This window comes from Daphnia magna, linkage group LG9 (genome assembly GCF_020631705.1).
Source record: "Daphnia magna isolate NIES linkage group LG9, ASM2063170v1.1, whole genome shotgun sequence".
NCBI lineage: Eukaryota > Metazoa > Arthropoda > Branchiopoda > Diplostraca > Daphniidae > Daphnia > Daphnia magna.
Genome location: NC_059190.1, coordinates 6,117,672 through 6,142,132, shown reverse-complemented (window position 1 = coordinate 6,142,132; position 24,461 = coordinate 6,117,672). Strand labels below are relative to the sequence as shown.

The window sequence follows — 24,461 nt, the reverse complement described above, 5'->3', positions numbered from 1 at the left end:
AGTGTATTGCGTACACCAAGTGAGGAGGGTTTTGCGCACGCTACTGTTCGAAGTGGCCGGATTGTTAAATTCTCGGCCTTTGACTTATACAAGCTCCGACCCGGACGACTTCCGTGCATTAACCCCAAACGATTTTCTTAACCGAGCCCCTGTGGCTGATTTGCCGGCTGGAGACTTTGACCAGGCCCTTCCACGCGATCGTTATGGTTACGTCCAGAGGATAACTAACTTCTTCTGGGACGTGTGGCGAGGATCATTCCTGCAGTCGATGACCAGCCGGAAGAAATGGAGAACACCCGCGCGGAACTTCGTTGTCGGCGATTTTATTTTAGATGATTGGAAGAATGCTCCGCGCGGGCGTTGGAGGACCGGCAAAATCATCAAGGTCTACCCCAGCACAGACGGATTAGTTCGAGCAGTAGATGTGGAGTTCTCCACCGGAATATTGCGTCGTGGGATTCACCAGCTGGCTCTATTGGAAGCGTGCTCGTCGGATCCAGCGGATGAACCAGCAGAATCCGGCTCGGGGGAGAATGGAGCCGCGATTTAGACGTTATGCTTTATCTAATCAAACGAGACGTACGACATGTATGGCCATCTATAAAAGACGCTTGTTGCTCGATACTTTCTGTGGCGCCACTTGTTTTCGGAAACTGTTTAACCCTCATTCCCCCCTTTGATTAAGTGACGTCTGTGAGCCTTAATGGCGGTTCAGTCAGTTTAGATTTTGGCTCACCCTTTGTGACTTTGATTTTGACCGACTTCTCCTCCACGATTCGCTTGGTAACTTGTCTTAAAACTATGTGACTGGGTTCTTGAAATTAAAAATTTGTATTTGTGTAGAATACCTACAGTATCCTACCCACTTGACTGATTTGAGTGTATGACGTAAGCGGGCACATGCCCGACTTGACCTGGATTTGTTTCCCTTTGTGGTAATTTTAGTTCTAATGTGAGCTTTCATATGTTTCCTGACCCGGCTGTATTTCTATGTAGGGATTTCTGTTAGTAAGTGATTGGCCCAGTGTGTCTCATAGTTGGGACTCACTATTAGTCGACCTGACAGCTTCACCCCAATCACTTAGTAGCTCGTATGACTTGACAGGGTTGGTGAGTGACTTTAATGTGTGTCGATTAAGATTGCATGGATTTTATTGTATGTCTTGACTTAGAGATCCCTGATTTCTTGGATGTGAATTGACTCCTGCCTGTGGCAGAATTTGACTTGATCGGTCACCCTGAGTGACCCCTGTGCATGATATCTCACCCAAGCCTGTATTGCATCTCAGGTATTGGTTTCGCAAACCCATATTTTCTTCATTTAGTGTTAACTGTAAATATTTGTTTAGGATTGGTGAATATAGCTTCGATTTATGTAAAAGAGTGATCGCATTTACAGTCCACTCTCACTATCGCGCTATCAGATAGCCCAACCACAAACGACCATACATTATGAGGCAGCACAGTAATTTAGAAAAACACTTTTCATATATTGCGTTGATTATCTACCGCAGTTTTTCTGTAGTTTCTTTCAAAGCAATGTCACTCTAATAACGTCAGTACTCCAGAAGTTAAGAAACGTGCGAAAGTTTTGTTTAATTGATGAGAATGTATGGAAACATTGTACATTGGCCCGTAAGAGGATCGAACTCGTGACCTCCGCGTTATTAGCACGGCGCTCTAACCAACTGAGCTAACAGGCCATGCTGTAGCTACAAACGCACAAAAGATAATTGGGTGGATTCGCATGAAGAACCAAAATAAAATTATATGACAGTGAAGGGATTCGAACCCTTGCCTCCGAAGAGACTGGTGCCTAAAACCAGCGCCATAGACCACTCGGCCACACTATCCGTATAACATATTTATCGTGAACATGAGTTTGATTATTGTTTCACAGTTTAAACGTTTATCATACAACAACATTGCTGGCAAAAAAACGAGTTTGGATTTTGGACTGTATTTAGCTTATTTTAATTTTCCATAAGTACCTCATAATAATTGAACTAGTTGATAAGGAAATTTGCACACGATTTAGCGATTCGCAGACAGCAGGATTTGAACCTGCGCTCCAAGATGGAAACAGATTTCAAGTCTGTCGCCTTAACCACTCGGCCATGTCTGCTTGTTTTATTCCAATCAATGAAATTCCGCTGTGAAATTTACCAATAAAAAGCTCCATTAGAAAAAAATATAAACTTTTATTGCCAGTTGAAATTCATTTCTACTGTTATAATGGAAAATAAATAGAAAATAAAATAAACAATTAATTTGATCCTTGGATGCAGATCGTATAAAGGGAAGAGAAAGACAAATATGACAATGTTGATCTCATCACAATAATTTTGAAAAGACAAAAGCAATAGACACTGAGGTAAGTAAATACAAGTTTAAAAAATCTATACATATTAAGATAGAGGAATACAAATTAACAAAAATTTATAAAAATTTAAAATAAAATCGATGATTAAATGTAAGAGGGAAATGGAGGATCCATCTGGAAGGACAACTGGTTTCCATGAACTCTCTACTTGTATTCGACGTGAGATACGTTGGGGATTCCTCGCCTTCCAGGTGGTGAACATGTAGCCAGTAGGAAGAGTAAATGTGGGCTGGAGATTACCTATCTCCGGCCCAAAATGGTCATACATCAAATCTTCTTTGGACGACCCACAGCCCGTCTGACACATGGTTCCTTCAAACCAGCTCCAAACGATGAGGCATTCAGGACACTGAAACATCAAAATGCTCGTCGGTTTCGGGATGTCGATGGCATATAGGACACGTGGCATCGTTGAATAGATCCAACCGATAGCAGCTGGTGATGGTAGGAAGAAATCGCTAGTTGAACATGGACATGATCTTTCTGATGTTATTTGGCAGGGCTGCAGTCTCCTTCCAGATACATGGTCAATCCATATAACGCCTCGGGATCTCCCATAGCGGTAACCTCTAGGATTCACTGGTTATATGTTTTTCTGTGTACCATGGTATTCCCAAGCCCCAGTATGGAAGAGGCAAATAGTTTCTCGATTTCATGCCCTGGTTGCTGAAGGAACTTGGACCTCTTCCTGACTGCTATGGCAACCGTGATTTCTTTCATAAGGTTTTCATCTCCAAAATATTTCCAAAATGTAAATTTTTGAAAGCACCACCACTGGCCCGTAAGAGGATCGAACTCATGACCTCCGCGTTATTAGCACGGCGCTCTAACCAACTGAGCTAACAGGCCTACAAAATATTACACACGTACAAAAAATGACTGAGTTGATTCACCAGTAAAACCAGCCATTGTCCTCGTAAAATGAAGGAGTGTCGCCAAACAGCCAACGAGGGTTGGGGAAAGCCCCGACAAAAAAAGTCACAAACCAATCAAAAAATTCTCACAAGTAAGGGAATACAATGAATATACGAGTACTTACAAAATATCAAAAGACGGAAAGTTAACAACACAAACTAACATCACAAATAAACAGGAAAATAACCAAAGAATGTGACTTACAGTTTTCAGTAAATGACGGAAGGAAAAAAACGTCTGCACCCATCTACAACCGCTAAACCCTGGAAATTCATAATGTGCATCGTTCCATACAACGACCACATGCCTTTCACGAAGGAGCAATGAAAAAACAACAAAAGTGTCCCAGTTAAGAAAAATGTCGGCTTTTCCTTAATAACAAATTAAGCTCGAAACGGTATGCTCTTGAAAGCTATTAACAACCAAAAGCAATAAAAAAACGTCGAAACGAGAAGCGATCTTCACTGAATTTACCATTTCCTTGTACCCACATTCGTTTGCTTACATATATTTTCCCCAAGCACCTCATCAAAAGTGAAGTGGTTAGAACAAATAATCTCATCCTTATTCCAGCTTGTCATACGACAGTTAGACCTAAGCATTAGGATTGACGTGAAAAACTCTTTATTGGTTGTTTTTGGTTTCTTATTTCGATCAAGAACCCTTATTCAGCATGGCTACAGGAGTTGAAGACAGAACGGTTACGAAGAACGTACCATAGAAGTTGTTGGTACTCATCACATAAAGCCACGTGATTCTCGGAAAAATAAGTGATAGTTTTATACGCCCAACGTGGGGCTCGAACCCACGACCCTGAGATTAAGAGTCTCATGCTCTACCGACTGAGCTAGCCAGGCCAACAACAAATGTTAATGCTAACATTGTGACATGACACATGACACCATTTCTGCTAAGTTTTAGCCCAGGAGGATGGATAGCCCAACCACAAACGACCATACATTATGAGGCAGCACAGTAATTTAGAAAAACACTTTTCATATATTGCGTTGATTATCTACCGCAGTTTTTCTGTAGTTTCTTTCAAAGCAATGTCACTCTAATAACGTCAGTACTCCAGAAGTTAAGAAACGTGCGAAAGTTTTGTTTAATTGATGAGAATGTATGGAAACATTGTACATTGGCCCGTAAGAGGATCGAACTCGTGACCTCCGCGTTATTAGCACGGCGCTCTAACCAACTGAGCTAACAGGCCATGCTGTAGCTACAAACGCACAAAAGATAATTGGGTGGATTCGCATGAAGAACCAAAATAAAATTATATGACAGTGAAGGGATTCGAACCCTTGCCTCCGAAGAGACTGGTGCCTAAAACCAGCGCCATAGACCACTCGGCCACACTATCCGTATAACATATTTATCGTGAACATGAGTTTGATTATTGTTTCACAGTTTAAACGTTTATCATACAACAACATTGCTGGCAAAAAAACGAGTTTGGATTTTGGACTGTATTTAGCTTATTTTAATTTTCCATAAGTACCTCATAATAATTGAACTAGTTGATAAGGAAATTTGCACACGATTTAGCGATTCGCAGACAGCAGGATTTGAACCTGCGCTCCAAGATGGAAACAGATTTCAAGTCTGTCGCCTTAACCACTCGGCCATGTCTGCTTGTTTTATTCCAATCAATGAAATTCCGCTGTGAAATTTACCAATAAAAAGCTCCATTAGAAAAAAATATAAACTTTTATTGCCAGTTGAAATTCATTTCTACTGTTATAATGGAAAATAAATAGAAAATAAAATAAACAATTAATTTGATCCTTGGATGCAGATCGTATAAAGGGAAGAGAAAGACAAATATGACAATGTTGATCTCATCACAATAATTTTGAAAAGACAAAAGCAATAGACACTGAGGTAAGTAAATACAAGTTTAAAAAATCTATACATATTAAGATAGAGGAATACAAATTAACAAAAATTTATAAAAATTTAAAATAAAATCGATGATTAAATGTAAGAGGGAAATGGAGGATCCATCTGGAAGGACAACTGGTTTCCATGAACTCTCTACTTGTATTCGACGTGAGATACGTTGGGGATTCCTCGCCTTCCAGGTGGTGAACATGTAGCCAGTAGGAAGAGTAAATGTGGGCTGGAGATTACCTATCTCCGGCCCAAAATGGTCATACATCAAATCTTCTTTGGACGACCCACAGCCCGTCTGACACATGGTTCCTTCAAACCAGCTCCAAACGATGAGGCATTCAGGACACTGAAACATCAAAATGCTCGTCGGTTTCGGGATGTCGATGGCATATAGGACACGTGGCATCGTTGAATAGATCCAACCGATAGCAGCTGGTGATGGTAGGAAGAAATCGCTAGTTGAACATGGACATGATCTTTCTGATGTTATTTGGCAGGGCTGCAGTCTCCTTCCAGATACATGGTCAATCCATATAACGCCTCGGGATCTCCCATAGCGGTAACCTCTAGGATTCACTGGTTATATGTTTTTCTGTGTACCATGGTATTCCCAAGCCCCAGTATGGAAGAGGCAAATAGTTTCTCGATTTCATGCCCTGGTTGCTGAAGGAACTTGGACCTCTTCCTGACTGCTATGGCAACCGTGATTTCTTTCATAAGGTTTTCATCTCCAAAATATTTCCAAAATGTAAATTTTTGAAAGCACCACCACTGGCCCGTAAGAGGATCGAACTCATGACCTCCGCGTTATTAGCACGGCGCTCTAACCAACTGAGCTAACAGGCCTACAAAATATTACACACGTACAAAAAATGACTGAGTTGATTCACCAGTAAAACCAGCCATTGTCCTCGTAAAATGAAGGAGTGTCGCCAAACAGCCAACGAGGGTTGGGGAAAGCCCCGACAAAAAAAGTCACAAACCAATCAAAAAATTCTCACAAGTAAGGGAATACAATGAATATACGAGTACTTACAAAATATCAAAAGACGGAAAGTTAACAACACAAACTAACATCACAAATAAACAGGAAAATAACCAAAGAATGTGACTTACAGTTTTCAGTAAATGACGGAAGGAAAAAAAACGTCTGCACCCATCTACAACCGCTAAACCCTGGAAATTCATAATGTGCATCGTTCCATACAACGACCACATGCCTTTCACGAAGGAGCAATGAAAAAACAACAAAAGTGTCCCAGTTAAGAAAAATGTCGGCTTTTCCTTAATAACAAATTAAGCTCGAAACGGTATGCTCTTGAAAGCTATTAACAACCAAAAGCAATAAAAAAACGTCGAAACGAGAAGCGATCTTCACTGAATTTACCATTTCCTTGTACCCACATTCGTTTGCTTACATATATTTTCCCCAAGCACCTCATCAAAAGTGAAGTGGTTAGAACAAATAATCTCATCCTTATTCCAGCTTGTCATACGACAGTTAGACCTAAGCATTAGGATTGACGTGAAAAACTCTTTATTGGTTGTTTTTGGTTTCTTATTTCGATCAAGAACCCTTATTCAGCATGGCTACAGGAGTTGAAGACAGAACGGTTACGAAGAACGTACCATAGAAGTTGTTGGTACTCATCACATAAAGCCACGTGATTCTCGGAAAAATAAGTGATAGTTTTATACGCCCAACGTGGGGCTCGAACCCACGACCCTGAGATTAAGAGTCTCATGCTCTACCGACTGAGCTAGCCAGGCCAACAACAAATGTTAATGCTAACATTGTGACATGACACATGACACCATTTCTGCTAAGTTTTAGCCCAGGAGGATGGATAGCCCAACCACAAACGACCATACATTATGAGGCAGCACAGTAATTTAGAAAAACACTTTTCATATATTGCGTTGATTATCTACCGCAGTTTTTCTGTAGTTTCTTTCAAAGCAATGTCACTCTAATAACGTCAGTACTCCAGAAGTTAAGAAACGTGCGAAAGTTTTGTTTAATTGATGAGAATGTATGGAAACATTGTACATTGGCCCGTAAGAGGATCGAACTCGTGACCTCCGCGTTATTAGCACGGCGCTCTAACCAACTGAGCTAACAGGCCATGCTGTAGCTACAAACGCACAAAAGATAATTGGGTGGATTCGCATGAAGAACCAAAATAAAATTATATGACAGTGAAGGGATTCGAACCCTTGCCTCCGAAGAGACTGGTGCCTAAAACCAGCGCCATAGACCACTCGGCCACACTATCCGTATAACATATTTATCGTGAACATGAGTTTGATTATTGTTTCACAGTTTAAACGTTTATCATACAACAACATTGCTGGCAAAAAAACGAGTTTGGATTTTGGACTGTATTTAGCTTATTTTAATTTTCCATAAGTACCTCATAATAATTGAACTAGTTGATAAGGAAATTTGCACACGATTTAGCGATTCGCAGACAGCAGGATTTGAACCTGCGCTCCAAGATGGAAACAGATTTCAAGTCTGTCGCCTTAACCACTCGGCCATGTCTGCTTGTTTTATTCCAATCAATGAAATTCCGCTGTGAAATTTACCAATAAAAAGCTCCATTAGAAAAAAATATAAACTTTTATTGCCAGTTGAAATTCATTTCTACTGTTATAATGGAAAATAAATAGAAAATAAAATAAACAATTAATTTGATCCTTGGATGCAGATCGTATAAAGGGAAGAGAAAGACAAATATGACAATGTTGATCTCATCACAATAATTTTGAAAAGACAAAAGCAATAGACACTGAGGTAAGTAAATACAAGTTTAAAAAATCTATACATATTAAGATAGAGGAATACAAATTAACAAAAATTTATAAAAATTTAAAATAAAATCGATGATTAAATGTAAGAGGGAAATGGAGGATCCATCTGGAAGGACAACTGGTTTCCATGAACTCTCTACTTGTATTCGACGTGAGATACGTTGGGGATTCCTCGCCTTCCAGGTGGTGAACATGTAGCCAGTAGGAAGAGTAAATGTGGGCTGGAGATTACCTATCTCCGGCCCAAAATGGTCATACATCAAATCTTCTTTGGACGACCCACAGCCCGTCTGACACATGGTTCCTTCAAACCAGCTCCAAACGATGAGGCATTCAGGACACTGAAACATCAAAATGCTCGTCGGTTTCGGGATGTCGATGGCATATAGGACACGTGGCATCGTTGAATAGATCCAACCGATAGCAGCTGGTGATGGTAGGAAGAAATCGCTAGTTGAACATGGACATGATCTTTCTGATGTTATTTGGCAGGGCTGCAGTCTCCTTCCAGATACATGGTCAATCCATATAACGCCTCGGGATCTCCCATAGCGGTAACCTCTAGGATTCACTGGTTATATGTTTTTCTGTGTACCATGGTATTCCCAAGCCCCAGTATGGAAGAGGCAAATAGTTTCTCGATTTCATGCCCTGGTTGCTGAAGGAACTTGGACCTCTTCCTGACTGCTATGGCAACCGTGATTTCTTTCATAAGGTTTTCATCTCCAAAATATTTCCAAAATGTAAATTTTTGAAAGCACCACCACTGGCCCGTAAGAGGATCGAACTCATGACCTCCGCGTTATTAGCACGGCGCTCTAACCAACTGAGCTAACAGGCCTACAAAATATTACACACGTACAAAAAATGACTGAGTTGATTCACCAGTAAAACCAGCCATTGTCCTCGTAAAATGAAGGAGTGTCGCCAAACAGCCAACGAGGGTTGGGGAAAGCCCCGACAAAAAAAGTCACAAACCAATCAAAAAATTCTCACAAGTAAGGGAATACAATGAATATACGAGTACTTACAAAATATCAAAAGACGGAAAGTTAACAACACAAACTAACATCACAAATAAACAGGAAAATAACCAAAGAATGTGACTTACAGTTTTCAGTAAATGACGGAAGGAAAAAAACGTCTGCACCCATCTACAACCGCTAAACCCTGGAAATTCATAATGTGCATCGTTCCATACAACGACCACATGCCTTTCACGAAGGAGCAATGAAAAAACAACAAAAGTGTCCCAGTTAAGAAAAATGTCGGCTTTTCCTTAATAACAAATTAAGCTCGAAACGGTTATGCTCTTGAAAGCTATTAACAACCAAAAGCAATAAAAAAACGTCGAAACGAGAAGCGATCTTCACTGAATTTACCATTTCCTTGTACCCACATTCGTTTGCTTACATATATTTTCCCCAAGCACCTCATCAAAAGTGAAGTGGTTAGAACAAATAATCTCATCCTTATTCCAGCTTGTCATACGACAGTTAGACCTAAGCATTAGGATTGACGTGAAAAACTCTTTATTGGTTGTTTTTGGTTTCTTATTTCGATCAAGAACCCTTATTCAGCATGGCTACAGGAGTTGAAGACAGAACGGTTACGAAGAACGTACCATAGAAGTTGTTGGTACTCATCACATAAAGCCACGTGATTCTCGGAAAAATAAGTGATAGTTTTATACGCCCAACGTGGGGCTCGAACCCACGACCCTGAGATTAAGAGTCTCATGCTCTACCGACTGAGCTAGCCAGGCCAACAACAAATGTTAATGCTAACATTGTGACATGACACATGACACCATTTCTGCTAAGTTTTAGCCCAGGAGGATGGATAGCCCAACCACAAACGACCATACATTATGAGGCAGCACAGTAATTTAGAAAAACACTTTTCATATATTGCGTTGATTATCTACCGCAGTTTTTCTGTAGTTTCTTTCAAAGCAATGTCACTCTAATAACGTCAGTACTCCAGAAGTTAAGAAACGTGCGAAAGTTTTGTTTAATTGATGAGAATGTATGGAAACATTGTACATTGGCCCGTAAGAGGATCGAACTCGTGACCTCCGCGTTATTAGCACGGCGCTCTAACCAACTGAGCTAACAGGCCATGCTGTAGCTACAAACGCACAAAAGATAATTGGGTGGATTCGCATGAAGAACCAAAATAAAATTATATGACAGTGAAGGGATTCGAACCCTTGCCTCCGAAGAGACTGGTGCCTAAAACCAGCGCCATAGACCACTCGGCCACACTATCCGTATAACATATTTATCGTGAACATGAGTTTGATTATTGTTTCACAGTTTAAACGTTTATCATACAACAACATTGCTGGCAAAAAAACGAGTTTGGATTTTGGACTGTATTTAGCTTATTTTAATTTTCCATAAGTACCTCATAATAATTGAACTAGTTGATAAGGAAATTTGCACACGATTTAGCGATTCGCAGACAGCAGGATTTGAACCTGCGCTCCAAGATGGAAACAGATTTCAAGTCTGTCGCCTTAACCACTCGGCCATGTCTGCTTGTTTTATTCCAATCAATGAAATTCCGCTGTGAAATTTACCAATAAAAAGCTCCATTAGAAAAAAATATAAACTTTTATTGCCAGTTGAAATTCATTTCTACTGTTATAATGGAAAATAAATAGAAAATAAAATAAACAATTAATTTGATCCTTGGATGCAGATCGTATAAAGGGAAGAGAAAGACAAATATGACAATGTTGATCTCATCACAATAATTTTGAAAAGACAAAAGCAATAGACACTGAGGTAAGTAAATACAAGTTTAAAAAATCTATACATATTAAGATAGAGGAATACAAATTAACAAAAATTTATAAAAATTTAAAATAAAATCGATGATTAAATGTAAGAGGGAAATGGAGGATCCATCTGGAAGGACAACTGGTTTCCATGAACTCTCTACTTGTATTCGACGTGAGATACGTTGGGGATTCCTCGCCTTCCAGGTGGTGAACATGTAGCCAGTAGGAAGAGTAAATGTGGGCTGGAGATTACCTATCTCCGGCCCAAAATGGTCATACATCAAATCTTCTTTGGACGACCCACAGCCCGTCTGACACATGGTTCCTTCAAACCAGCTCCAAACGATGAGGCATTCAGGACACTGAAACATCAAAATGCTCGTCGGTTTCGGGATGTCGATGGCATATAGGACACGTGGCATCGTTGAATAGATCCAACCGATAGCAGCTGGTGATGGTAGGAAGAAATCGCTAGTTGAACATGGACATGATCTTTCTGATGTTATTTGGCAGGGCTGCAGTCTCCTTCCAGATACATGGTCAATCCATATAACGCCTCGGGATCTCCCATAGCGGTAACCTCTAGGATTCACTGGTTATATGTTTTTCTGTGTACCATGGTATTCCCAAGCCCCAGTATGGAAGAGGCAAATAGTTTCTCGATTTCATGCCCTGGTTGCTGAAGGAACTTGGACCTCTTCCTGACTGCTATGGCAACCGTGATTTCTTTCATAAGGTTTTCATCTCCAAAATATTTCCAAAATGTAAATTTTTGAAAGCACCACCACTGGCCCGTAAGAGGATCGAACTCATGACCTCCGCGTTATTAGCACGGCGCTCTAACCAACTGAGCTAACAGGCCTACAAAATATTACACACGTACAAAAAATGACTGAGTTGATTCACCAGTAAAACCAGCCATTGTCCTCGTAAAATGAAGGAGTGTCGCCAAACAGCCAACGAGGGTTGGGGAAAGCCCCGACAAAAAAAGTCACAAACCAATCAAAAAATTCTCACAAGTAAGGGAATACAATGAATATACGAGTACTTACAAAATATCAAAAGACGGAAAGTTAACAACACAAACTAACATCACAAATAAACAGGAAAATAACCAAAGAATGTGACTTACAGTTTTCAGTAAATGACGGAAGGAAAAAAACGTCTGCACCCATCTACAACCGCTAAACCCTGGAAATTCATAATGTGCATCGTTCCATACAACGACCACATGCCTTTCACGAAGGAGCAATGAAAAAACAACAAAAGTGTCCCAGTTAAGAAAAATGTCGGCTTTTCCTTAATAACAAATTAAGCTCGAAACGGTATGCTCTTGAAAGCTATTAACAACCAAAAGCAATAAAAAAACGTCGAAACGAGAAGCGATCTTCACTGAATTTACCATTTCCTTGTACCCACATTCGTTTGCTTACATATATTTTCCCCAAGCACCTCATCAAAAGTGAAGTGGTTAGAACAAATAATCTCATCCTTATTCCAGCTTGTCATACGACAGTTAGACCTAAGCATTAGGATTGACGTGAAAAACTCTTTATTGGTTGTTTTTGGTTTCTTATTTCGATCAAGAACCCTTATTCAGCATGGCTACAGGAGTTGAAGACAGAACGGTTACGAAGAACGTACCATAGAAGTTGTTGGTACTCATCACATAAAGCCACGTGATTCTCGGAAAAATAAGTGATAGTTTTATACGCCCAACGTGGGGCTCGAACCCACGACCCTGAGATTAAGAGTCTCATGCTCTACCGACTGAGCTAGCCAGGCCAACAACAAATGTTAATGCTAACATTGTGACATGACACATGACACCATTTCTGCTAAGTTTTAGCCCAGGAGGATGGATAGCCCAACCACAAACGACCATACATTATGAGGCAGCACAGTAATTTAGAAAAACACTTTTCATATATTGCGTTGATTATCTACCGCAGTTTTTCTGTAGTTTCTTTCAAAGCAATGTCACTCTAATAACGTCAGTACTCCAGAAGTTAAGAAACGTGCGAAAGTTTTGTTTAATTGATGAGAATGTATGGAAACATTGTACATTGGCCCGTAAGAGGATCGAACTCGTGACCTCCGCGTTATTAGCACGGCGCTCTAACCAACTGAGCTAACAGGCCATGCTGTAGCTACAAACGCACAAAAGATAATTGGGTGGATTCGCATGAAGAACCAAAATAAAATTATATGACAGTGAAGGGATTCGAACCCTTGCCTCCGAAGAGACTGGTGCCTAAAACCAGCGCCATAGACCACTCGGCCACACTATCCGTATAACATATTTATCGTGAACATGAGTTTGATTATTGTTTCACAGTTTAAACGTTTATCATACAACAACATTGCTGGCAAAAAAACGAGTTTGGATTTTGGACTGTATTTAGCTTATTTTAATTTTCCATAAGTACCTCATAATAATTGAACTAGTTGATAAGGAAATTTGCACACGATTTAGCGATTCGCAGACAGCAGGATTTGAACCTGCGCTCCAAGATGGAAACAGATTTCAAGTCTGTCGCCTTAACCACTCGGCCATGTCTGCTTGTTTTATTCCAATCAATGAAATTCCGCTGTGAAATTTACCAATAAAAAGCTCCATTAGAAAAAAATATAAACTTTTATTGCCAGTTGAAATTCATTTCTACTGTTATAATGGAAAATAAATAGAAAATAAAATAAACAATTAATTTGATCCTTGGATGCAGATCGTATAAAGGGAAGAGAAAGACAAATATGACAATGTTGATCTCATCACAATAATTTTGAAAAGACAAAAGCAATAGACACTGAGGTAAGTAAATACAAGTTTAAAAAATCTATACATATTAAGATAGAGGAATACAAATTAACAAAAATTTATAAAAATTTAAAATAAAATCGATGATTAAATGTAAGAGGGAAATGGAGGATCCATCTGGAAGGACAACTGGTTTCCATGAACTCTCTACTTGTATTCGACGTGAGATACGTTGGGGATTCCTCGCCTTCCAGGTGGTGAACATGTAGCCAGTAGGAAGAGTAAATGTGGGCTGGAGATTACCTATCTCCGGCCCAAAATGGTCATACATCAAATCTTCTTTGGACGACCCACAGCCCGTCTGACACATGGTTCCTTCAAACCAGCTCCAAACGATGAGGCATTCAGGACACTGAAACATCAAAATGCTCGTCGGTTTCGGGATGTCGATGGCATATAGGACACGTGGCATCGTTGAATAGATCCAACCGATAGCAGCTGGTGATGGTAGGAAGAAATCGCTAGTTGAACATGGACATGATCTTTCTGATGTTATTTGGCAGGGCTGCAGTCTCCTTCCAGATACATGGTCAATCCATATAACGCCTCGGGATCTCCCATAGCGGTAACCTCTAGGATTCACTGGTTATATGTTTTTCTGTGTACCATGGTATTCCCAAGCCCCAGTATGGAAGAGGCAAATAGTTTCTCGATTTCATGCCCTGGTTGCTGAAGGAACTTGGACCTCTTCCTGACTGCTATGGCAACCGTGATTTCTTTCATAAGGTTTTCATCTCCAAAATATTTCCAAAATGTAAATTTTTGAAAGCACCACCACTGGCCCGTAAGAGGATCGAACTCATGACCTCCGCGTTATTAGCACGGCGCTCTAACCAACTGAGCTAACAGGCCTACAAAATATTACACACGTACAAAAAATGACTGAGTTGATTCACCAGTAAAACCAGCCATTGTCCTCGTAAAATGAAGGAGTGTCGCCAAACAGCCAACGAGGGTTGGGGAAAGCCCCGACAAAAAAAGTCACAAACCAATCAAAAAATTCTCACAAGTAAGGGAATACAATGAATATACGAGTACTTACAAAATATCAAAAGACGGAAAGTTAACAACACAAACTAACATCACAAATAAACAGGAAAATAACCAAAGAATGTGACTTACAGTTTTCAGTAAATGACGGAAGGAAAAAAAACGTCTGCACCCATCTACAACCGCTAAACCCTGGAAATTCATAATGTGCATCGTTCCATACAACGACCACATGCCTTTCACGAAGGAGCAATGAAAAAACAACAAAAGTGTCCCAGTTAAGAAAAATGTCGGCTTTTCCTTAATAACAAATTAAGCTCGAAACGGTTTGCTCTTGAAAGCTATTAACAACCAAAAGCAATAAAAAAACGTCGAAACGAGAAGCGATCTTCACTGAATTTACCATTTCCTTGTACCCACATTCGTTTGCTTACATATATTTTCCCCAAGCACCTCATCAAAAGTGAAGTGGTTAGAACAAATAATCTCATCCTTATTCCAGCTTGTCATACGACAGTTAGACCTAAGCATTAGGATTGACGTGAAAAACTCTTTATTGGTTGTTTTTGGTTTCTTATTTCGATCAAGAACCCTTATTCAGCATGGCTACAGGAGTTGAAGACAGAACGGTTACGAAGAACGTACCATAGAAGTTGTTGGTACTCATCACATAAAGCCACGTGATTCTCGGAAAAATAAGTGATAGTTTTATACGCCCAACGTGGGGCTCGAACCCACGACCCTGAGATTAAGAGTCTCATGCTCTACCGACTGAGCTAGCCAGGCCAACAACAAATGTTAATGCTAACATTGTGACATGACACATGACACAACATTTCTGCTAAGTTTTAGCCCAGGAGGATGGATAGCCCAACCACAAACGACCATACATTATGAGGCAGCACAGTAATTTAGAAAAACACTTTTCATATATTGCGTTGATTATCTACCGCAGTTTTTCTGTAGTTTCTTTCAAAGCAATGTCACTCTAATAACGTCAGTACTCCAGAAGTTAAGAAACGTGCGAAAGTTTTGTTTAATTGATGAGAATGTATGGAAACATTGTACATTGGCCCGTAAGAGGATCGAACTCGTGACCTCCGCGTTATTAGCACGGCGCTCTAACCAACTGAGCTAACAGGCCATGCTGTAGCTACAAACGCACAAAAGATAATTGGGTGGATTCGCATGAAGAACCAAAATAAAATTATATGACAGTGAAGGGATTCGAACCCTTGCCTCCGAAGAGACTGGTGCCTAAAACCAGCGCCATAGACCACTCGGCCACACTATCCGTATAACATATTTATCGTGAACATGAGTTTGATTATTGTTTCACAGTTTAAACGTTTATCATACAACAACATTGCTGGCAAAAAAACGAGTTTGGATTTTGGACTGTATTTAGCTTATTTTAATTTTCCATAAGTACCTCATAATAATTGAACTAGTTGATAAGGAAATTTGCACACGATTTAGCGATTCGCAGACAGCAGGATTTGAACCTGCGCTCCAAGATGGAAACAGATTTCAAGTCTGTCGCCTTAACCACTCGGCCATGTCTGCTTGTTTTATTCCAATCAATGAAATTCCGCTGTGAAATTTACCAATAAAAAGCTCCATTAGAAAAAAATATAAACTTTTATTGCCAGTTGAAATTCATTTCTACTGTTATAATGGAAAATAAATAGAAAATAAAATAAACAATTAATTTGATCCTTGGATGCAGATCGTATAAAGGGAAGAGAAAGACAAATATGACAATGTTGATCTCATCACAATAATTTTGAAAAGACAAAAGCAATAGACACTGAGGTAAGTAAATACAAGTTTAAAAAATCTATACATATTAAGATAGAGGAATACAAATTAACAAAAATTTATAAAAATTTAAAATAAAATCGATGATTAAATGTAAGAGGGAAATGGAGGATCCATCTGGAAGGACAACTGGTTTCCATGAACTCTCTACTTGTATTCGACGTGAGATACGTTGGGGATTCCTCGCCTTCCAGGTGGTGAACATGTAGCCAGTAGGAAGAGTAAATGTGGGCTGGAGATTACCTATCTCCGGCCCAAAATGGTCATACATCAAATCTTCTTTGGACGACCCACAGCCCGTCTGACACATGGTTCCTTCAAACCAGCTCCAAACGATGAGGCATTCAGGACACTGAAACATCAAAATGCTCGTCGGTTTCGGGATGTCGATGGCATATAGGACACGTGGCATCGTTGAATAGATCCAACCGATAGCAGCTGGTGATGGTAGGAAGAAATCGCTAGTTGAACATGGACATGATCTTTCTGATGTTATTTGGCAGGGCTGCAGTCTCCTTCCAGATACATGGTCAATCCATATAACGCCTCGGGATCTCCCATAGCGGTAACCTCTAGGATTCACTGGTTATATGTTTTTCTGTGTACCATGGTATTCCCAAGCCCCAGTATGGAAGAGGCAAATAGTTTCTCGATTTCATGCCCTGGTTGCTGAAGGAACTTGGACCTCTTCCTGACTGCTATGGCAACCGTGATTTCTTTCATAAGGTTTTCATCTCCAAAATATTTCCAAAATGTAAATTTTTGAAAGCACCACCACTGGCCCGTAAGAGGATCGAACTCATGACCTCCGCGTTATTAGCACGGCGCTCTAACCAACTGAGCTAACAGGCCTACAAAATATTACACACGTACAAAAAATGACTGAGTTGATTCACCAGTAAAACCAGCCATTGTCCTCGTAAAATGAAGGAGTGTCGCCAAACAGCCAACGAGGGTTGGGGAAAGCCCCGACAAAAAAAGTCACAAACCAATCAAAAAATTCTCACAAGTAAGGGAATACAATGAATATACGAGTACTTACAAAATATCAAAAGACGGAAAGTTAACAACACAAACTAACATCACAAATAAACAGGAAAATAACCAAAGAATGTGACTTACAGTTTTCAGTAAATGACGGAAGGAAAAAAAACGTCTGCACCCATCTACAACCGCTAAACCCTGGAAATTCATAATGTGCATCGTTCCATACAACGACCACATGCCTTTCACGAAGGAGCAATGAAAAAACAACAAAAGTGTCCCAGTTAAGAAAAATGTCGGCTTTTCCTTAATAACAAATTAAGCTCGAAACGGTTTGCTCTTGAAAGCTATTAACAACCAAAAGCAATAAAAAAAACGTCGAAACGAGAAGCGATCTTCACTGAATTTACCATTTCCTTGTACCCACATTCGTTTGCTTACATATATTTTCCCCAAGCACCTCATCAAAAGTGAAGTGGTTAGAACAAATAATCTCATCCTTATTCCAGCTTGTCATACGACAGTTAGACCTAAGCATTAGGATTGACGTGAAAAACTCTTTATTGGTTGTTTTTGGTTTCTTATTTCGATCAAGAACCCTTATTCAGCATGGCTACAGGAGTTGAAGACAGAACGGTTACGAAGAACGTACCATAGAAGTTGTTGGTACTCATCACATAAAGCCACGTGATTCTCGGAAAAATAAGTGATAGTTTTATACGCCCAACGTGGGGCTCGAACCCACGACCCTGAGATTAAGAGTCTCATGCTCTACCGACTGAGCTAGCCAGGCCAACAACAAATGTTAATGCTAACATTGTGACATGACACATGACACATGACACCATTTCTGCTAAGTTTTAGCCCAGGAGGATGGATAGCCCAACCACAAACGACCATACATTATGAGGCAGCACAGTAATTTAGAAAAACACTTTTCATATATTGCGTTGATTATCTACCGCAGTTTTTCTGTAGTTTCTTTCAAAGCAATGTCACTCTAATAACGTCAGTACTCCAGAAGTTAAGAAACGTGCGAAAGTTTTGTTTAATTGATGAGAATGTATGGAAACATTGTACATTGGCCCGTAAGAGGATCGAACTCGTGACCTCCGCGTTATTAGCACGGCGCTCTAACCAACTGAGCTAACAGGCCATGCTGTAGCTACAAACGCACAAAAGATAATTGGGTGGATTCGCATGAAGAACCAAAATAAAATTATATGACAGTGAAGGGATTCGAACCCTTGCCTCCGAAGAGACTGGTGCCTAAAACCAGCGCCATAGACCACTCGGCCACACTATCCGTATAACATATTTATCGTGAACATGAGTTTGATTATTGTTTCACAGTTTAAACGTTTATCATACAACAACATTGCTGGCAAAAAAACGAGTTTGGATTTTGGACTGTATTTAGCTTATTTTAATTTTCCATAAGTACCTCATAATAATTGAACTAGTTGATAAGGAAATTTGCACACGATTTAGCGATTCGCAGACAGCAGGATTTGAACCTGCGCTCCAAGATGGAAACAGATTTCAAGTCTGTCGCCTTAACCACTCGGCCATGTCTGCTTGTTTTATTCCAATCAATGAAATTCCGCTGTGAAATTTACCAATAAAAAGCTCCATTAGAAAAAAATATAAACTTTTATTGCCAGTTGAAATTCATTTCTACTGTTATAATGGAAAATAAATAGAAAATAAAATAAACAATTAATTTGATCCTTGGATGCAGATCGTATAAAGGGAAGAGAAAGACAAATATGACAATGTTGATCTCATCACAATAATTTTGAAAAGACAAAAGCAATAGACACTGAGGTAAGTAAATACAAGTTTAAAAAATCTATACATATTAAGATAGAGGAATACAAATTAACAAAAATTTATAAAAATTTAAAATAAAATCGATGATTAAATGTAAGAGGGAAATGGAGGATCCATCTGGAAGGACAACTGGTTTCCATGAACTCTCTACTTGTATTCGACGTGAGATACGTTGGGGATTCCTCGCCTTCCAGGTGGTGAACATGTAGCCAGTAGGAAGAGTAAATGTGGGCTGGAGATTACCTATCTCCGGCCCAAAATGGTCATACATCAAATCTTCTTTGGACGACCCACAGCCCGTCTGACACATGGTTCCTTCAAACCAGCTCCAAACGATGAGGCATTCAGGACACTGAAACATCAAAATGCTCGTCGGTTTCGGGATGTCGATGGCATATAGGACACGTGGCATCGTTGAATAGATCCAACCGATAGCAGCTGGTGATGGTAGGAAGAAATCGCTAGTTGAACATGGACATGATCTTTCTGATGTTATTTGGCAGGGCTGCAGTCTCCTTCCAGATACATGGTCAATCCATATAACGCCTCGGGATCTCCCATAGCGGTAACCTCTAGGATTCACTGGTTATATGTTTTTCTGTGTACCATGGTATTCCCAAGCCCCAGTATGGAAGAGGCAAATAGTTTCTCGATTTCATGCCCTGGTTGCTGAAGGAACTTGGACCTCTTCCTGACTGCTATGGCAACCGTGATTTCTTTCATAAGGTTTTCATCTCCAAAATATTTCCAAAATGTAAATTTTTGAAAGCACCACCACTGGCCCGTAAGAGGATCGAACTCATGACCTCCGCGTTATTAGCACGGCGCTCTAACCAACTGAGCTAACAGGCCTACAAAATATTACACACGTACAAAAAATGACTGAGTTGATTCACCAGTAAAACCAGCCATTGTCCTCGTAAAATGAAGGAGTGTCGCCAAACAGCCAACGAGGGTTGGGGAAAGCCCCGACAAAAAAAGTCACAAACCAATCAAAAAATTCTCACAAGTAAGGGAATACAATGAATATACGAGTACTTACAAAATATCAAAAGACGGAAAGTTAACAACACAAACTAACATCACAAATAAACAGGAAAATAACCAAAGAATGTGACTTACAGTTTTCAGTAAATGACGGAAGGAAAAAAAACGTCTGCACCCATCTACAACCGCTAAACCCTGGAAATTCATAATGTGCATCGTTCCATACAACGACCACATGCCTTTCACGAAGGAGCAATGAAAAAACAACAAAAGTGTCCCAGTTAAGAAAAATGTCGGCTTTTCCTTAATAACAAATTAAGCTCGAAACGGTTTGCTCTTGAAAGCTATTAACAACCAAAAGCAATAAAAAAAACGTCGAAACGAGAAGCGATCTTCACTGAATTTACCATTTCCTTGTACCCACATTCGTTTGCTTACATATATTTTCCCCAAGCACCTCATCAAAAGTGAAGTGGTTAGAACAAATAATCTCATCCTTATTCCAGCTTGTCATACGACAGTTAGACCTAAGCATTAGGATTGACGTGAAAAACTCTTTATTGGTTGTTTTTGGTTTCTTATTTCGATCAAGAACCCTTATTCAGCATGGCTACAGGAGTTGAAGACAGAACGGTTACGAAGAACGTACCATAGAAGTTGTTGGTACTCATCACATAAAGCCACGTGATTCTCGGAAAAATAAGTGATAGTTTTATACGCCCAACGTGGGGCTCGAACCCACGACCCTGAGATTAAGAGTCTCATGCTCTACCGACTGAGCTAGCCAGGCCAACAACAAATGTTAATGCTAACATTGTGACATGACACATGACACAAACATTTCTGCTAAGTTTTAGCCCAGGAGGATGGATAGCCCAACCACAAACGACCATACATTATGAGGCAGCACAGTAATTTAGAAAAACACTTTTCATATATTGCGTTGATTATCTACCGCAGTTTTTCTGTAGTTTCTTTCAAAGCAATGTCACTCTAATAACGTCAGTACTCCAGAAGTTAAGAAACGTGCGAAAGTTTTGTTTAATTGATGAGAATGTATGGAAACATTGTACATTGGCCCGTAAGAGGATCGAACTCGTGACCTCCGCGTTATTAGCACGGCGCTCTAACCAACTGAGCTAACAGGCCATGCTGTAGCTACAAACGCACAAAAGATAATTGGGTGGATTCGCATGAAGAACCAAAATAAAATTATATGACAGTGAAGGGATTCGAACCCTTGCCTCCGAAGAGACTGGTGCCTAAAACCAGCGCCATAGACCACTCGGCCACACTATCCGTATAACATATTTATCGTGAACATGAGTTTGATTATTGTTTCACAGTTTAAACGTTTATCATACAACAACATTGCTGGCAAAAAAACGAGTTTGGATTTTGGACTGTATTTAGCTTATTTTAATTTTCCATAAGTACCTCATAATAATTGAACTAGTTGATAAGGAAATTTGCACACGATTTAGCGATTCGCAGACAGCAGGATTTGAACCTGCGCTCCAAGATGGAAACAGATTTCAAGTCTGTCGCCTTAACCACTCGGCCATGTCTGCTTGTTTTATTCCAATCAATGAAATTCCGCTGTGAAATTTACCAATAAAAAGCTCCATTAGAAAAAAATATAAACTTTTATTGCCAGTTGAAATTCATTTCTACTGTTATAATGGAAAATAAATAGAAAATAAAATAAACAATTAATTTGATCCTTGGATGCAGATCGTATAAAGGGAAGAGAAAGACAAATATGACAATGTTGATCTCATCACAATAATTTTGAAAAGACAAAAGCAATAGACACTGAGGTAAGTAAATACAAGTTTAAAAAATCTATACATATTAAGATAGAGGAATACAAATTAACAAAAATTTATAAAAATTTAAAATAAAATCGATGATTAAATGTAAGAGGGAAATGGAGGATCCATCTGGAAGGACAACTGGTTTCCATGAACTCTCTACTTGTATTCGACGTGAGATACGTTGGGGATTCCTCGCCTTCCAGGTGGTGAACATGTAGCCAGTAGGAAGAGTAAATGTGGGCTGGAGATTACCTATCTCCGGCCCAAAATGGTCATACATCAAATCTTCTTTGGACGACCCACAGCCCGTCTGACACATGGTTCCTTCAAACCAGCTCCAAACGATGAGGCATTCAGGACACTGAAACATCAAAATGCTCGTCGGTTTCGGGATGTCGATGGCATATAGGACACGTGGCATCGTTGAATAGATCCAACCGATAGCAGCTGGTGATGGTAGGAAGAAATCGCTAGTTGAACATGGACATGATCTTTCTGATGTTATTTGGCAGGGCTGCAGTCTCCTTCCAGATACATGGTCAATCCATATAACGCCTCGGGATCTCCCATAGCGGTAACCTCTAGGATTCACTGGTTATATGTTTTTCTGTGTACCATGGTATTCCCAAGCCCCAGTATGGAAGAGGCAAATAGTTTCTCGATTTCATGCCCTGGTTGCTGAAGGAACTTGGACCTCTTCCTGACTGCTATGGCAACCGTGATTTCTTTCATAAGGTTTTCATCTCCAAAATATTTCCAAAATGTAAATTTTTGAAAGCACCACCACTGGCCCGTAAGAGGATCGAACTCATGACCTCCGCGTTATTAGCACGGCGCTCTAACCAACTGAGCTAACAGGCCTACAAAATATTACACACGTACAAAAAATGACTGAGTTGATTCACCAGTAAAACCAGCCATTGTCCTCGTAAAATGAAGGAGTGTCGCCAAACAGCCAACGAGGGTTGGGGAAAGCCCCGACAAAAAAAGTCACAAACCAATCAAAAAATTCTCACAAGTAAGGGAATACAATGAATATACGAGTACTTACAAAATATCAAAAGACGGAAAGTTAACAACACAAACTAACATCACAAATAAACAGGAAAATAACCAAAGAATGTGACTTACAGTTTTCAGTAAATGACGGAAGGAAAAAAACGTCTGCACCCATCTACAACCGCTAAACCCTGGAAATTCATAATGTGCATCGTTCCATACAACGACCACATGCCTTTCACGAAGGAGCAATGAAAAAACAACAAAAGTGTCCCAGTTAAGAAAAATGTCGGCTTTTCCTTAATAACAAATTAAGCTCGAAACGGTTTGCTCTTGAAAGCTATTAACAACCAAAAGCAATAAAAAAACGTCGAAACGAGAAGCGATCTTCACTGAATTTACCATTTCCTTGTACCCACATTCGTTTGCTTACATATATTTTCCCCAAGCACCTCATCAAAAGTGAAGTGGTTAGAACAAATAATCTCATCCTTATTCCAGCTTGTCATACGACAGTTAGACCTAAGCATTAGGATTGACGTGAAAAACTCTTTATTGGTTGTTTTTGGTTTCTTATTTCGATCAAGAACCCTTATTCAGCATGGCTACAGGAGTTGAAGACAGAACGGTTACGAAGAACGTACCATAGAAGTTGTTGGTACTCATCACATAAAGCCACGTGATTCTCGGAAAAATAAGTGATAGTTTTATACGCCCAACGTGGGGCTCGAACCCACGACCCTGAGATTAAGAGTCTCATGCTCTACCGACTGAGCTAGCCAGGCCAACAACAAATGTTAATGCTAACATTGTGACATGACACATGACACATGACACCATTTCTGCTAAGTTTTAGCCCAGGAGGATGGATAGCCCAACCACAAACGACCATACATTATGAGGCAGCACAGTAATTTAGAAAAACACTTTTCATATATTGCGTTGATTATCTACCGCAGTTTTTCTGTAGTTTCTTTCAAAGCAATGTCACTCTAATAACGTCAGTACTCCAGAAGTTAAGAAACGTGCGAAAGTTTTGTTTAATTGATGAGAATGTATGGAAACATTGTACATTGGCCCGTAAGAGGATCGAACTCGTGACCTCCGCGTTATTAGCACGGCGCTCTAACCAACTGAGCTAACAGGCCATGCTGTAGCTACAAACGCACAAAAGATAATTGGGTGGATTCGCATGAAGAACCAAAATAAAATTATATGACAGTGAAGGGATTCGAACCCTTGCCTCCGAAGAGACTGGTGCCTAAAACCAGCGCCATAGACCACTCGGCCACACTATCCGTATAACATATTTATCGTGAACATGAGTTTGATTATTGTTTCACAGTTTAAACGTTTATCATACAACAACATTGCTGGCAAAAAAACGAGTTTGGATTTTGGACTGTATTTAGCTTA

General features: G+C 39.8%; 1 long non-coding RNA gene and 42 other non-coding genes across 44 annotated transcripts; 1 reads left to right on the top strand and 42 right to left on the bottom strand.

The window, feature by feature from the left end:
• The first annotated feature begins 682 nt into the window (after positions 1-682).
• On the top strand, positions 683-1,480 carry LOC123475770. 2 transcript variants are annotated; one of them, XR_006651078.1, is made up of 5 exons: positions 683-783; positions 844-935; positions 997-1,110; positions 1,173-1,289; positions 1,350-1,480. It is a non-coding gene; the product is annotated as an uncharacterized LOC123475770 (long non-coding RNA). The 2 variants fall into 2 exon arrangements; XR_006651077.1 differs by having other exon boundaries at positions 997-1,289.
• A 149-nt stretch (positions 1,481-1,629) lies between these two features.
• On the bottom strand, positions 1,630-1,703 carry Trnai-aau. Its single transcript has one exon. It is a non-coding gene; the product is annotated as a tRNA-Ile (tRNA).
• A 68-nt stretch (positions 1,704-1,771) lies between these two features.
• Positions 1,772-1,853, bottom strand: Trnal-uag. The gene has a single exon. It is a non-coding gene; the product is annotated as a tRNA-Leu (tRNA).
• Positions 1,854-2,043: 190 nt separating this feature from the next.
• On the bottom strand, positions 2,044-2,125 carry Trnas-uga. The gene has a single exon. It is a non-coding gene; the product is annotated as a tRNA-Ser (tRNA).
• A 1,033-nt stretch (positions 2,126-3,158) lies between these two features.
• Positions 3,159-3,232, bottom strand: Trnai-aau. The gene has a single exon. It is a non-coding gene; the product is annotated as a tRNA-Ile (tRNA).
• An 850-nt stretch (positions 3,233-4,082) lies between these two features.
• On the bottom strand, positions 4,083-4,155 carry Trnak-cuu. The gene has a single exon. It is a non-coding gene; the product is annotated as a tRNA-Lys (tRNA).
• Positions 4,156-4,437: 282 nt separating this feature from the next.
• On the bottom strand, positions 4,438-4,511 carry Trnai-aau. The gene has a single exon. It is a non-coding gene; the product is annotated as a tRNA-Ile (tRNA).
• A 68-nt stretch (positions 4,512-4,579) lies between these two features.
• On the bottom strand, positions 4,580-4,661 carry Trnal-uag. Its single transcript has one exon. It is a non-coding gene; the product is annotated as a tRNA-Leu (tRNA).
• A 190-nt stretch (positions 4,662-4,851) lies between these two features.
• Trnas-uga lies at positions 4,852-4,933 on the bottom strand. The gene has a single exon. It is a non-coding gene; the product is annotated as a tRNA-Ser (tRNA).
• Positions 4,934-5,966: 1,033 nt separating this feature from the next.
• Positions 5,967-6,040, bottom strand: Trnai-aau. The gene has a single exon. It is a non-coding gene; the product is annotated as a tRNA-Ile (tRNA).
• Positions 6,041-6,891: 851 nt separating this feature from the next.
• Positions 6,892-6,964, bottom strand: Trnak-cuu. The gene has a single exon. It is a non-coding gene; the product is annotated as a tRNA-Lys (tRNA).
• Positions 6,965-7,246: 282 nt separating this feature from the next.
• Trnai-aau lies at positions 7,247-7,320 on the bottom strand. The gene has a single exon. It is a non-coding gene; the product is annotated as a tRNA-Ile (tRNA).
• A 68-nt stretch (positions 7,321-7,388) lies between these two features.
• Trnal-uag lies at positions 7,389-7,470 on the bottom strand. Its single transcript has one exon. It is a non-coding gene; the product is annotated as a tRNA-Leu (tRNA).
• A 190-nt stretch (positions 7,471-7,660) lies between these two features.
• Trnas-uga lies at positions 7,661-7,742 on the bottom strand. The gene has a single exon. It is a non-coding gene; the product is annotated as a tRNA-Ser (tRNA).
• A 1,033-nt stretch (positions 7,743-8,775) lies between these two features.
• On the bottom strand, positions 8,776-8,849 carry Trnai-aau. The gene has a single exon. It is a non-coding gene; the product is annotated as a tRNA-Ile (tRNA).
• Positions 8,850-9,700: 851 nt separating this feature from the next.
• Positions 9,701-9,773, bottom strand: Trnak-cuu. Its single transcript has one exon. It is a non-coding gene; the product is annotated as a tRNA-Lys (tRNA).
• Positions 9,774-10,055: 282 nt separating this feature from the next.
• Positions 10,056-10,129, bottom strand: Trnai-aau. The gene has a single exon. It is a non-coding gene; the product is annotated as a tRNA-Ile (tRNA).
• Positions 10,130-10,197: 68 nt separating this feature from the next.
• On the bottom strand, positions 10,198-10,279 carry Trnal-uag. The gene has a single exon. It is a non-coding gene; the product is annotated as a tRNA-Leu (tRNA).
• Positions 10,280-10,469: 190 nt separating this feature from the next.
• Trnas-uga lies at positions 10,470-10,551 on the bottom strand. Its single transcript has one exon. It is a non-coding gene; the product is annotated as a tRNA-Ser (tRNA).
• A 1,033-nt stretch (positions 10,552-11,584) lies between these two features.
• On the bottom strand, positions 11,585-11,658 carry Trnai-aau. The gene has a single exon. It is a non-coding gene; the product is annotated as a tRNA-Ile (tRNA).
• Positions 11,659-12,508: 850 nt separating this feature from the next.
• Positions 12,509-12,581, bottom strand: Trnak-cuu. The gene has a single exon. It is a non-coding gene; the product is annotated as a tRNA-Lys (tRNA).
• A 282-nt stretch (positions 12,582-12,863) lies between these two features.
• Trnai-aau lies at positions 12,864-12,937 on the bottom strand. Its single transcript has one exon. It is a non-coding gene; the product is annotated as a tRNA-Ile (tRNA).
• A 68-nt stretch (positions 12,938-13,005) lies between these two features.
• Trnal-uag lies at positions 13,006-13,087 on the bottom strand. The gene has a single exon. It is a non-coding gene; the product is annotated as a tRNA-Leu (tRNA).
• Positions 13,088-13,277: 190 nt separating this feature from the next.
• On the bottom strand, positions 13,278-13,359 carry Trnas-uga. The gene has a single exon. It is a non-coding gene; the product is annotated as a tRNA-Ser (tRNA).
• A 1,033-nt stretch (positions 13,360-14,392) lies between these two features.
• Trnai-aau lies at positions 14,393-14,466 on the bottom strand. The gene has a single exon. It is a non-coding gene; the product is annotated as a tRNA-Ile (tRNA).
• Positions 14,467-15,317: 851 nt separating this feature from the next.
• Trnak-cuu lies at positions 15,318-15,390 on the bottom strand. Its single transcript has one exon. It is a non-coding gene; the product is annotated as a tRNA-Lys (tRNA).
• Positions 15,391-15,674: 284 nt separating this feature from the next.
• Positions 15,675-15,748, bottom strand: Trnai-aau. The gene has a single exon. It is a non-coding gene; the product is annotated as a tRNA-Ile (tRNA).
• A 68-nt stretch (positions 15,749-15,816) lies between these two features.
• On the bottom strand, positions 15,817-15,898 carry Trnal-uag. Its single transcript has one exon. It is a non-coding gene; the product is annotated as a tRNA-Leu (tRNA).
• Positions 15,899-16,088: 190 nt separating this feature from the next.
• Positions 16,089-16,170, bottom strand: Trnas-uga. The gene has a single exon. It is a non-coding gene; the product is annotated as a tRNA-Ser (tRNA).
• A 1,033-nt stretch (positions 16,171-17,203) lies between these two features.
• On the bottom strand, positions 17,204-17,277 carry Trnai-aau. The gene has a single exon. It is a non-coding gene; the product is annotated as a tRNA-Ile (tRNA).
• Positions 17,278-18,129: 852 nt separating this feature from the next.
• Positions 18,130-18,202, bottom strand: Trnak-cuu. The gene has a single exon. It is a non-coding gene; the product is annotated as a tRNA-Lys (tRNA).
• Positions 18,203-18,491: 289 nt separating this feature from the next.
• On the bottom strand, positions 18,492-18,565 carry Trnai-aau. Its single transcript has one exon. It is a non-coding gene; the product is annotated as a tRNA-Ile (tRNA).
• A 68-nt stretch (positions 18,566-18,633) lies between these two features.
• On the bottom strand, positions 18,634-18,715 carry Trnal-uag. Its single transcript has one exon. It is a non-coding gene; the product is annotated as a tRNA-Leu (tRNA).
• Positions 18,716-18,905: 190 nt separating this feature from the next.
• On the bottom strand, positions 18,906-18,987 carry Trnas-uga. Its single transcript has one exon. It is a non-coding gene; the product is annotated as a tRNA-Ser (tRNA).
• Positions 18,988-20,020: 1,033 nt separating this feature from the next.
• Positions 20,021-20,094, bottom strand: Trnai-aau. The gene has a single exon. It is a non-coding gene; the product is annotated as a tRNA-Ile (tRNA).
• An 852-nt stretch (positions 20,095-20,946) lies between these two features.
• On the bottom strand, positions 20,947-21,019 carry Trnak-cuu. Its single transcript has one exon. It is a non-coding gene; the product is annotated as a tRNA-Lys (tRNA).
• Positions 21,020-21,304: 285 nt separating this feature from the next.
• On the bottom strand, positions 21,305-21,378 carry Trnai-aau. Its single transcript has one exon. It is a non-coding gene; the product is annotated as a tRNA-Ile (tRNA).
• A 68-nt stretch (positions 21,379-21,446) lies between these two features.
• Positions 21,447-21,528, bottom strand: Trnal-uag. The gene has a single exon. It is a non-coding gene; the product is annotated as a tRNA-Leu (tRNA).
• Positions 21,529-21,718: 190 nt separating this feature from the next.
• Trnas-uga lies at positions 21,719-21,800 on the bottom strand. Its single transcript has one exon. It is a non-coding gene; the product is annotated as a tRNA-Ser (tRNA).
• A 1,033-nt stretch (positions 21,801-22,833) lies between these two features.
• On the bottom strand, positions 22,834-22,907 carry Trnai-aau. The gene has a single exon. It is a non-coding gene; the product is annotated as a tRNA-Ile (tRNA).
• An 850-nt stretch (positions 22,908-23,757) lies between these two features.
• On the bottom strand, positions 23,758-23,830 carry Trnak-cuu. The gene has a single exon. It is a non-coding gene; the product is annotated as a tRNA-Lys (tRNA).
• Positions 23,831-24,119: 289 nt separating this feature from the next.
• On the bottom strand, positions 24,120-24,193 carry Trnai-aau. The gene has a single exon. It is a non-coding gene; the product is annotated as a tRNA-Ile (tRNA).
• A 68-nt stretch (positions 24,194-24,261) lies between these two features.
• Trnal-uag lies at positions 24,262-24,343 on the bottom strand. Its single transcript has one exon. It is a non-coding gene; the product is annotated as a tRNA-Leu (tRNA).
• Positions 24,344-24,461: the final 118 nt, after the last annotated feature.